Consider the following 12,134-nt stretch of genomic DNA (forward strand, 5'->3'; position numbering starts at 1 on the left):
CTTCGACTCCAGAGGAATACCACCTTACCACAAGCACCTCAAGAGGAGGCTTCTCTCAGCTCTAGGTATGTGAGAGGGACCCTGAGTTTGCGGCCTCAAGTGGAATGGAGACCGTGATGCCCTGACTCGAAATAAGGCCGGATATCCCTGCAGTGACTTGAATGCAGGCTCGTCTTGCATCTCCCAAGACGAAAGGATGTCTGAATCCCCTGTGGAGACCACAGAGAAAGACCTAGTTCCCCACCTCATCGCGACCGGAGGCCTCACATCCTTTGAAAACTCCAGAGGTACGCGGAGATCAGTGCCTCCAAAGGAGACGATGCCTGACTCCTCGTGAAACTTGATAGGAGTCCCAGGATTCCTGTGGCACGTGGAAAGGGTCCCTTGGTCTCCCGCCTCAAGTGGAGAGGCGTCCCAATTGCCCTGCCAAGCCTCGAGGAGAATCCCGAGTTGTCCCTCGCAACTAGGCAGGAGTCCTGACGTCGCTGAACAAACACGTGTGTGGAAGGGCCATCCCCGTCGTAACTCGAGAATATAACCAACGTTCCCGCCGCAACTCGATAAAAACCATGAGACTTCCCCCTCGCCGCGTGATGAGGCACGATTCCCCTGCACTGCGTGCAGAGCAATTCCGTGTTGCACATCACACATGAAAGGAGCCTTGATTTCCTTGATGGCACTCCAGAGAAACCCCAAGAACACTGTTTCAAGGCTAGAGGGATCCTGAGGTCACTGTAGCAACACGAAAGAGCTCCGTGGACCAAAAATCAACTCGAGATGAGAGGTTAGTCCCTGGCTTCGACTCCAGAGGAACACCACTTTACCACAAGCACCTCAAGAGGAGGCTTCTCTCAGCTCTAGCTATGTGAGAGGCACCCTGAGTTTGCGGCCTCAAGTGGAATGGAGACCGCGATGCCCTGACTCGAAATAAGGCCGGATATCCCTGCAGTGACTTGAATGCAGGCGCGTCTTGCATCTCCCAAGACGAAAGGATGTCTGAATCCCCTGTGGAGACCACAGAGAAAGACCTAGTTCCCCACCTCATCGCGACCGGAGGCCTCACATCCTTTGAAAACTCCAGAGGTACGCGGAGATCAGTGCCTCCAAAGGAGACGATGCCTGACTACTCGTGAAACTTGATAGGAGTCCCAGGATTCCTGTGGCACATGGAAAGGGACCCTTGGTCTCCCGCCTCAGCTGGAGAGGCGTCCCAATTGCCCTGCGAAGCCTCGAGGAGATTCCCAAGTTGTCCCTCGCAACTAGGCAGGAGTCCGGACGTCGCTGAAGAAACACGTGTGTGGAAGGGCCATCCCCGTCGTAACTCGAGAATATACCCCAGGTTCCCGCCGCAACTCGAGAAAAACCATGAGACTTCCCCTTCGCCGCGAGATGAGGCTTGATTCCCCTGCACTGCGTGCTGAGAATTCCGTGTTGCACATCACACATGAAAGGAGCCTTGATTTCCTTGATGGCACTCCAGAGAAACCCCAAGAACACTGTTTCAATGCTAGAGGGATCCTGAGGTCACTGTAGCAACACGAAAGAGCTCCGTGGACCAAAAATCAACTCGAGATGAGAGGTTAGTCCCTGGCTTCGACTCCAGAGGAATACCACCTTACCACAAGCACCTCAAGAGGAGGCTTCTCTCAGCTCTAGCTATGTGAGAGGGACCCTGAGATTGCGGCCTCAAGTGGAATGGACACCGCGATGCCCTGACTCGAAATAAGGCCGGATATCCCTGCAGTGACTTGAATGCAGGCTCGTCTTGCATCTCCCAAGACGAAAGGATGTCTGAATCCCCTGTGGAGACCACAGAGAAAGACCTAGTTCCCCACCTCATCGCGACCGGAGGCCTCACATCCTTTGAAAACTCCAGAGGTACGCGGAGATCAGTGCCTCCAAAGGAGACGATGCCTGACTCCTCGTGAAACTTGATAGGAGTCCCAGGATTCCTGTGGCACGTGGAAAGGGACCCTTGGTCTCCCGCCTCAGCTGGAGAGGCATACCAATTGCCCTGCCAAGCCTCGAGGAGAATCCCGAGTTGTCCCTCGCAACTAGGCAGGAGTCCTGACGTCGCTGAAGAAACACGTGGGTGGAAGGGCCATCCCCGTCGTAACTCGAGAATATACCCCAGGTTCCCGCCGCAACTCGAGAAAAACCATGAGACTTCCCCCTCGCCGCGAGATGAGGCCCGATTCCCCTGCACTGCGTGCAGAGCAATTCCGTGTTGCACATCACACATGAAAGGAGCCTTGATTTCCTTGACGGCACTCCAGCGAAACCCCAAGAACACTGTTTCAAGGCTAGAGGGATCCTGAGGTCACTGTAGCAACACGTAAGAGCTCCGTGGACCAAAAATCAACTCGAGATGAGAGGTTAGTCCCTGGCTTCGACTCCAGAGGAATACCACCTCACCACAAGCACCTCAAGAGGAGGCTTCTCTCAGCTCTAGGTATGTGAGAGGGACCCTGAGTTTGCGGCCTCAAGTGGAATGGACACCGCGATGCCCTGACTCGAAATAAGGCCGGATATCCCTGCAGTGACTTGAATGCAGGCTCGTCTTGCATCTCCCAAGACGAAAGGATGTCCGAATCCCCTGTGGAGACCACAGAGAAAGACCTAGTTCCCCACCTCATCGCGACCGGAGGCCTCACATCCTTTGAAAACTCCAGAGGTACGCGGAGATCAGTGCCTCCAAAGGAGACGATGCCTGACTCCTCGTGAAACTTGATAGGAGTCCCAGGATTCCTGTGGCACGTGGAACGGGACCCTTGGTCTCCCGCCTCAGCTGGAGAGGCATCCCAATTGCCCTGCCAAGCCTCGAGGAGAACCCCGAGTTGTCCCTCGCAACTAGGCAGGAGTCCTGACGTCGCTGAAGAAACACGTGGGTTGAAGGGCCATCCCCGTCGTAACTCGAGAATATACCCCAGGTTCCCGCCGCAACTCGAGAAAAACCATGAGACTTCCCCCTCGCAGCGAGATGAGGCCCGATTCCCCTACACTGCGTGCAGAGCAATTCCGAGTGCACATCACACATGAAAGGAGACTTGATTTCCTTGACGGCACTCCAGCGAAACCCCAAGAACACTGTTTCAAGGCTAGAGGGATCCCGAGGTCACTGTAGCAACAGGAAAGAGCTCCGTGGACCAAAAATCAACTCGAGATGAGAGCTTAGTCCGTGGCTTCGACTCCAGAGGAATACCACCTTACCACAAGCACCTCAAGAGGAGGCTTCTCTCAGCTCTAGGTATGTGAGAGTGACCCTGATTTTGCGGCCTCAAGTGGAATGGACACTGCGATGCCCTGACGCGAAATAAGGCCGGATATCCCTGCAGTGACTTGAATGCAGGCTCGTCTTGCATCTCCGAAGACGAAAGGATGTCTGAATCCCCTGTGGAGACCACAGAGAAAGACCTAGTTCCCCACCTCATCGCGACCGGAGGCCTCACATCCTTTGAAAACTCCAGAGGTACGCGGAGATCAGTGCCTCCAAAGGAGACGATGCCTGACTCCTCGTGAAACTTGATAGGAGTCCCAGGATTCCTGTGGCACGTGGAAAGGGACCCTCGGTCTCCCGCCTCAGCTGGAGATGCGTCCCAATTGCCCTGCCAAGTCTCGAGGAGAATCCCGAGTTGTCCCTCGCAACTTGGCAGGAGTCCTGACGTCGCTGAAGAAACACGTGGGTGGAAGGGCCATCCCCGTCGTAACTCGAGAATATACCCCAGGTTCCCGCCGCAACTCGAGAAAAACCATGAGACTTCCCCCTCGCTGCGAGATGAGGCCCGAATCCCCTGCACTGCGTGGAGAGCAATTCCGTGTTGCACATCACACATGAAAGGAGCCTTGATTTCCTTGATGGCACTCCAGAGAAACCCCAAGAACACTGTTTCAAGGCTAGAGGGATCCTGAGGTCACTGTAGCAACACGAAAGAGCTCCGTGGACCAAAAATCAACTCGAGATGAGAGGTTAGTCCCTGGCTTCGACTCCAGAGGAACACCACTTTACCACAAGCACCTCAAGAGGAGGCTTCTCTCAGCTCTAGCTATGTGAGAGGCACCCTGAGTTTGCGGCCTCAAGTGGAATGGAGACCGCGATGCCCTGACTCGAAATAAGGCCGGATATCCCTGCAGTGACTTGAATGCAGGCGCGTCTTGCATCTCCCAAGACGAAAGGATGTCTGAATCCCCTGTGGAGACCACAGAGAAAGACCTAGTTCCCCACCTCATCGCGACCGGAGGCCTCACATCCTTTGAAAACTCCAGAGGTACGCGGAGATCAGTGCCTCCAAAGGAGACGATGCCTGACTACTCGTGAAACTTGATAGGAGTCCCAGGATTCCTGTGGCACATGGAAAGGGACCCTTGGTCTCCCGCCTCAGCTGGAGAGGCGTCCCAATTGCCCTGCGAAGCCTCGAGGAGATTCCCAAGTTGTCCCTCGCAACTAGGCAGGAGTCCGGACGTCGCTGAAGAAACACGTGTGTGGAAGGGCCATCCCCGTCGTAACTCGAGAATATACCCCAGGTTCCCGCCGCAACTCGAGAAAAACCATGAGACTTCCCCCTCGCCGCGAGATGAGGCCCGATTCCCCTGCACTGCGTGCAGAGCAATTCCGTGTTGCACATCACACAAGAAAGGAGCCTTGATTTCCTTGATGGCACTCCAGAGAAACCCCAAGAACACTGTTTCAAGGCTAGAGGGATCCTGAGGTCACTGTAGCAACACGAAAGAGCTCCGTGGACCAAAAATCAACTCGAGATGAGAGGTTAGTCCCTGGCTTCGACTCCAGAGGAATACCACCTTACCACAAGCACCTCAAGAGGAGGCTTCTCTCAGCTCTAGGTATGTGAGAGGGACCCTGAGTTTGCGGCCTCAAGTGGAATGGAGACCGTGATGCCCTGACTCGAAATAAGGCCGGATATCCCTGCAGTGACTTGAATGCAGGCTCGTCTTGCATCTCCCAAGACGAAAGGATGTCTGAATCCCCTGTGGAGACCACAGAGAAAGACCTAGTTCCCCACCTCATCGCGACCGGAGGCCTCACATCCTTTGAAAACTCCAGAGGTACGCGGAGATCAGTGCCTCCAAAGGAGACGATGCCTGACTCCTCGTGAAACTTGATAGGAGTCCCAGGATTCCTGTGGCACGTGGAAAGGGTCCCTTGGTCTCCCGCCTCAAGTGGAGAGGCGTCCCAATTGCCCTGCCATGCCTCGAGGAGAATCCCGAGTTGTCCCTCGCAACTAGGCAGGAGTCCTGCCATCACTGAAGAAACACGTGGGTGGAAGGGCCATCCCCGTCGTAACTCGAGAATATACACCAGGTTCCCTCTGCAACTCGAGAAAAACCATGAGACTTCCCCCTCGCCGCGAGATGAGGCCCGATTCCCCTGCACTGCGTGCATAGCAATTCCGTGTTGCATATCACACATGAAAGGAGCCTTGATTTCCTTGATGGCACTCCAGAGAAACCCCAAGAACACTGTTTCAAGGCTAGAGGGATCCTGAGCTCACTGTAGCAACACGAAAGAGCTCCGTGGACCAAAAATCAACTCGAGATGAGAGGTTAGTCCCTGGCTTCGACTCCAGAGGAATACCACCTTACCACAAGCACCTCAAGAGGAGGCTTCTCTCAGCTCTAGGTATGTGAGAGGGACCCTGAGTTTGCGGCCTCAAGTGGAATGGACACCGCGATGCTCTGGCTCGAAATAAGGCCGCATATCCCTGCAGTGACTTGAATGCAGGCTCGTCTTGCATCTCCCAAGACGAACGGATGTCTCAATCACCTGTGTAGACCACAGAGAAAGACCTAGTTCCCCAGCTCATCGCGACCGGAGGCCTCACATCCTTTGAAAACTCCAGAGGTATGCGGAGATCAGTGCCTCCAAAGGAGACGATGCCTGACTCCTCGTGAAACTTGATAGGAGTCCCAGGATTCCTGTGGCACGTGGAAAGGGACCCTTGGTCTCCCGCCTCAGCTGGAGAGGCGTTCCAATTGCCCTGCCAAGCCTCGAGGAGAATCCCGAGTTGTCCCTCGCAACTAGGCAGGAGTCCTGCCATCGCTGAAGAAACACGTGGGTGGAAGGGCCATCCCCGTCGTAACTCGAGAATATACACCAGGTTCCCTCTGCAACTCGAGAAAAACCATGAGACTTCCCCCTCGCCGCGAGATGAGGCCCGATTCCCCTGCACTGCGTGCATAGCAATTCCGTGTTGCATATCACACATGAAAGGAGCCTTGATTTCCTTGATGGCACTCCAGAGAAACCCCAAGAACACTGTTTCAAGGCTAGAGGGATCCTGAGGTCACTGTAGCAACACGAAAGAGCTCCGTGGACCAAAAATCAACTCGAGATGAGAGGTTAGTCCCTGGCTTCGACTCCAGAGGAATACCACCTTACCACAAGCACCTCAAGAGGAGGCTTCTCTCAGCTCTAGGTATGTGAGAGGGACCCTGAGTTTGCGGCCTCAAGTGGAATGGACACCGCGATGCTCTGGCTCGAAATAAGGCCGCATATCCCTGCAGTGACTTGAATGCAGGCTCGTCTTTCATCTCCCAAGACGAACGGATGTCTGAATCACCTGTGTAGACCACAGAGAAAGACCTAGTTCCCCACCTCATCGCGACCGGAGGCCTCACATCCTTTGAAAACTCCAGAGGTATGCGGAGATCAGTGCCTCCAAAGGAGACGATGCCTGACTCCTCGTGAAACTTGATAGGAGTCCCAGGATTCCTGTGGCACGTGGAAAGGGACCCTTGGTCTCCCGCCTCAGCTGGAGAGGCGTCCCAGTTGCCCTGCAAAGCCTCGAGGAGAATCCCGAGTTGTCCCTCGCAACTAGGCAGGAGTCCTGACGTCGCTGAACAAACACGTGTGTGGAAGGGCCATCCCCGTCGTAACTCGAGAATATTCCCCAGGTTCCCGCCGCAACTCGAGAAAAATCATGAGATTTCCCCCTCGCCGCGAGATGAGGCCCGATTCCCCTGCACTGCGTGCAGAGCAATTCCGTGTTGCACATCACACATGAAAGGAGCCTTGATTTCCTTGATGGCACTCCAGAGAAACCCCAAGAACTCTGTTTCAAGGCTACAGGGATCCTGAGGTCCCTGTAGCAACACGAAAGAGCTCCGTGGACCAAAAATCAACTCGAGATGAGAGGTTAGTCCCTGGCTTCGACTCCAGAGGAATACCACCTTACCACAAGCACCTCAAGAGGAGGCTTCTCTCAGCTCTAGGTATGTGAGAGGGACCCTGATTTTGCGGCCTCAAGTGGAATGGACACTGTGATGCCCTGACGGGAAATAAGGCCGGATATCCCTGCAGTGACTTGAATGCAGGCTCGTCTTGCATCTCCCAAGATGAAAGGATGTCTGAATCCCCTGTGGAGACCACAGAGAAAGACCTAGTTCCCCACCTCATGGAGACCGGAGGCCTCACATCCTTTGCAAACTACAGAGGTACGCGGAGATCAGTGCCTCCAAAGGAGACGATGCCTGACTCCTCGTGAAACCTGATAGGAGTCCCAGGATTCCTGTGGCACGTGGAAAGGGACCCTTGGTCTCCCGCCTCAGCTGGAGAGGCGTCCCAATTGCCCTGCCAAGCCTCGAGGAGAATCCCGAGTTGTCCCTCGCAACTAGGCAGGAGTCCTGACGTCGCTGAAGAAACACGTGTGTGGAAGGGCCATCCCCGTCTTAACTCGAGAATATACCCCAGGTTCCCGCCACAACTCGAGAAAAACCATGAGACTTCCCCCTCGCCGCGAGATGAGACCCGATTCCCCTGCACTGCGTGCAGAGCAATTCCGTGTTGCACATCACACATGAAAGGAGCCTTGATTTCCTTGATGGCACTCCAGAGAAACCCCAAGAACACTGTTTCAAGGCTAGAGGGATCCTGAGGTCACTGTAGCAACACGAAAGAGCTCCATGGACCAAAAATCAACTCGAGATGAGAGGTTAGTCCCTGGCTTCGACTCCAGAGGAATACCACCTTACCACAAGCACCTCAAGAGGAGGCTTCTCTCAGCTCTAGGTATGTGAGAGGGACCCTGAGTTTGCGGCCTCAAGTGGAATGGAGACCGTGATGCCCTGACTCGAAATAAGGCCGGATATCCCTGCAGTGACTTGAATGCAGGCTCGTCTTGCATCTCCCAAGACGAAAGGATGTCTGAATCCCCTGTGGAGACCACAGAGAAAGACCTAGTTCCCCACCTCATCGCGACCGGAGGCCTCACATCCTTTGAAAACTCCAGAGGTACGCGGAGATCAGTGCCTCCAAAGGAGACGATGCCTGACTCCTCGTGAAACTTGATAGGAGTCCCAGGATTCCTGTGGCACGTGGAAAGGGTCCCTTGGTCTCCCGCCTCAAGTGGAGAGGCGTCCCAATTTCCCTGCGAAGCCTCGAGGAGAATCCCGAGTTGTCCCTCGCAACTAGGCAGGAGTCCTGACGTCGCTGAACAAACACGTGTGTGGAAGGGCCATCCCCGTCGTAACTCGAGAATATAACCAACGTTCCCGCCGCAACTCGATAAAAACCATGAGACTTCCCCCTCGCCGCGTGATGAGGCAAGATTCCCCTGCACTGCGTGCAGAGCAATTCCGTGTTGCACATCACACATGAAAGGAGCCTTGATTTCCTTGATGGCACTCCAGAGAAACCCCAAGAACACTGTTTCAAGGCTAGAGGGATCCTGAGGTCACTGTAGCAACACGAAAGAGCTCCGTGGACCAAAAATCAACTCGAGATGAGAGGTTAGTCCCTGGCTTCGACTCCAGAGGAATACCACCTTACCACAAGCACCTCAAGAGGAGGCTTCTCTCAGCTCTAGGTATGTGAGAGGGACCCTGAGTTTGCGGCCTCAAGTGGAATGGAGACCGTGATGCCCTGACTCGAAATAAGGCCGGATATCCCTGCAGTGACTTGAATGCAGGCTCGTCTTGCATCTCCCAAGACGAAAGGATGTCTGAATCCGCTGTGGAGACCACAGAGAAAGACCTAGTTCCCCACCTCATCGCGACCGGAGGCCTCACATCCTTTGAAAACTCCAGAGGTACGCGGAGATCAGTGCCTCCAAAGGAGACGATGCCTGACTCCTCGTGAAACTTGATAGGAGTCCCAGGATTCCTGTGGCACGTGGAAAGGGTCCCTTGGTCTCCCGCCTCAAGTGGAGAGGCGTCCCAATTGCCCTGCCAAGCCTCGAGGAGAATCCCGAGTTGTCCCTCGCAACTAGGCAGGAGTCCTGACGTCGCTGAACAAACACGTGTGTGGAAGGGCCATCCCCGTCGTAACTCGAGAATATAACCAACGTTCCCGCCGCAACTCGATAAAAACCATGAGACTTCCCCCTCGCCGCGTGATGAGGCACGATTCCCCTGCACTGCGTGCAGAGCAATTCCGTGTTGCACATCACACATGAAAGGAGCCTTGATTTCCTTGATGGCACTCCAGAGAAACCCCAAGAACACTGTTTCAAGGCTAGAGGGATCCTGAGGTCACTGTAGCAACACGAAAGAGCTCCGTGGACCAAAAATCAACTCGAGATGAGAGGTTAGTCCCTGGCTTCGACTCCAGAGGAACACCACTTTACCACAAGCACCTCAAGAGGAGGCTTCTCTCAGCTCTAGCTATGTGAGAGGCACCCTGAGTTTGCGGCCTCAAGTGGAATGGAGACCGCGATGCCCTGACTCGAAATAAGGCCGGATATCCCTGCAGTGACTTGAATGCAGGCGCGTCTTGCATCTCCCAAGACGAAAGGATGTCTGAATCCCCTGTGGAGACCACAGAGAAAGACCTAGTTCCCCACCTCATCGCGACCGGAGGCCTCACATCCTTTGAAAACTCCAGAGGTACGCGGAGATCAGTGCCTCCAAAGGAGACGATGCCTGACTACTCGTGAAACTTGATAGGAGTCCCAGGATTCCTGTGGCACATGGAAAGGGACCCTTGGTCTCCCGCCTCAGCTGGAGAGGCGTCCCAATTGCCCTGCGAAGCCTCGAGGAGATTCCCAAGTTGTCCCTCGCAACTAGGCAGGAGTCCGGACGTCGCTGAAGAAACACGTGTGTGGAAGGGCCATCCCCGTCGTAACTCGAGAATATACCCCAGGTTCCCGCCGCAACTCGAGAAAAACCATGAGACTTCCCCTTCGCCGCGAGATGAGGCTTGATTCCCCTGCACTGCGTGCTGAGAATTCCGTGTTGCACATCACACATGAAAGGAGCCTTGATTTCCTTGATGGCACTCCAGAGAAACCCCAAGAACACTGTTTCAATGCTAGAGGGATCCTGAGGTCACTGTAGCAACACGAAAGAGCTCCGTGGACCAAAAATCAACTCGAGATGAGAGGTTAGTCCCTGGCTTCGACTCCAGAGGAATACCACCTTACCACAAGCACCTCAAGAGGAGGCTTCTCTCAGCTCTAGCTATGTGAGAGGGACCCTGAGATTGCGGCCTCAAGTGGAATGGACACCGCGATGCCCTGACTCGAAATAAGGCCGGATATCCCTGCAGTGACTTGAATGCAGGCTCGTCTTGCATCTCCCAAGACGAAAGGATGTCTGAATCCCCTGTGGAGACCACAGAGAAAGACCTAGTTCCCCACCTCATCGCGACCGGAGGCCTCACATCCTTTGAAAACTCCAGAGGTACGCGGAGATCAGTGCCTCCAAAGGAGACGATGCCTGACTCCTCGTGAAACTTGATAGGAGTCCCAGGATTCCTGTGGCACGTGGAAAGGGACCCTTGGTCTCCCGCCTCAGCTGGAGAGGCATACCAATTGCCCTGCCAAGCCTCGAGGAGAATCCCGAGTTGTCCCTCGCAACTAGGCAGGAGTCCTGACGTCGCTGAAGAAACACGTGGGTGGAAGGGCCATCCCCGTCGTAACTCGAGAATATACCCCAGGTTCCCGCCGCAACTCGAGAAAAACCATGAGACTTCCCCCTCGCCGCGAGATGAGGCCCGATTCCCCTGCACTGCGTGCAGAGCAATTCCGTGTTGCACATCACACATGAAAGGAGCCTTGATTTCCTTGACGGCACTCCAGCGAAACCCCAAGAACACTGTTTCAAGGCTAGAGGGATCCTGAGGTCACTGTAGCAACACGTAAGAGCTCCGTGGACCAAAAATCAACTCGAGATGAGAGGTTAGTCCCTGGCTTCGACTCCAGAGGAATACCACCTCACCACAAGCACCTCAAGAGGAGGCTTCTCTCAGCTCTAGGTATGTGAGAGGGACCCTGAGTTTGCGGCCTCAAGTGGAATGGACACCGCGATGCCCTGACTCGAAATAAGGCCGGATATCCCTGCAGTGACTTGAATGCAGGCTCGTCTTGCATCTCCCAAGACGAAAGGATGTCCGAATCCCCTGTGGAGACCACAGAGAAAGACCTAGTTCCCCACCTCATCGCGACCGGAGGCCTCACATCCTTTGAAAACTCCAGAGGTACGCGGAGATCAGTGCCTCCAAAGGAGACGATGCCTGACTCCTCGTGAAACTTGATAGGAGTCCCAGGATTCCTGTGGCACGTGGAACGGGACCCTTGGTCTCCCACCTCAGCTGGAGAGGCATCCCAATTGCCCTGCCAAGCCTCGAGGAGAACCCCGAGTTGTCCCTCGCAACTAGGCAGGAGTCCTGACGTCGCTGAAGAAACACGTGGGTTGAAGGGCCATCCCCGTCGTAACTCGAGAATATACCCCAGGTTCCCGCCGCAACTCGAGAAAAACCATGAGACTTCCCCCTCGCAGCGAGATGAGGCCCGATTCCCCTGCACTGCGTGCAGAGCAATTCCGTGTTGCACATCACACATGAAAGGAGCCTTGATTTCCTTGATGGCACTCCAGAGAAACCCCAAGAACACTGTTTCAAGGCTAAAGGGATCCTGAGGTCACTGTAGCAACACGAAAGAGCTCCGTGGACCAAAAATCAACTCGAGATGAGAGGTTAGTCCCTGGCTTCGACTCCAGAGGAATACCACCTTACCACAAGCACCTCAAGAGGAGGCTTCTCTCAGCTCTAGGTATGTGAGAGGGACCCTGAGTTTGCGGCCTCAAGTGGAATGGACACCGCGATGCCCTGACTCGAAATAAGGCCGGATATCCCTGCAGTGACTTGAATGCAGGCTCGTCTTGCATCTCCCAAGACGAAAGGA

Source organism: Cervus elaphus, chromosome 19 (genome assembly GCF_910594005.1).
Source record: "Cervus elaphus chromosome 19, mCerEla1.1, whole genome shotgun sequence".
Taxonomy (NCBI): Eukaryota; Metazoa; Chordata; class Mammalia; order Artiodactyla; family Cervidae; genus Cervus; species Cervus elaphus.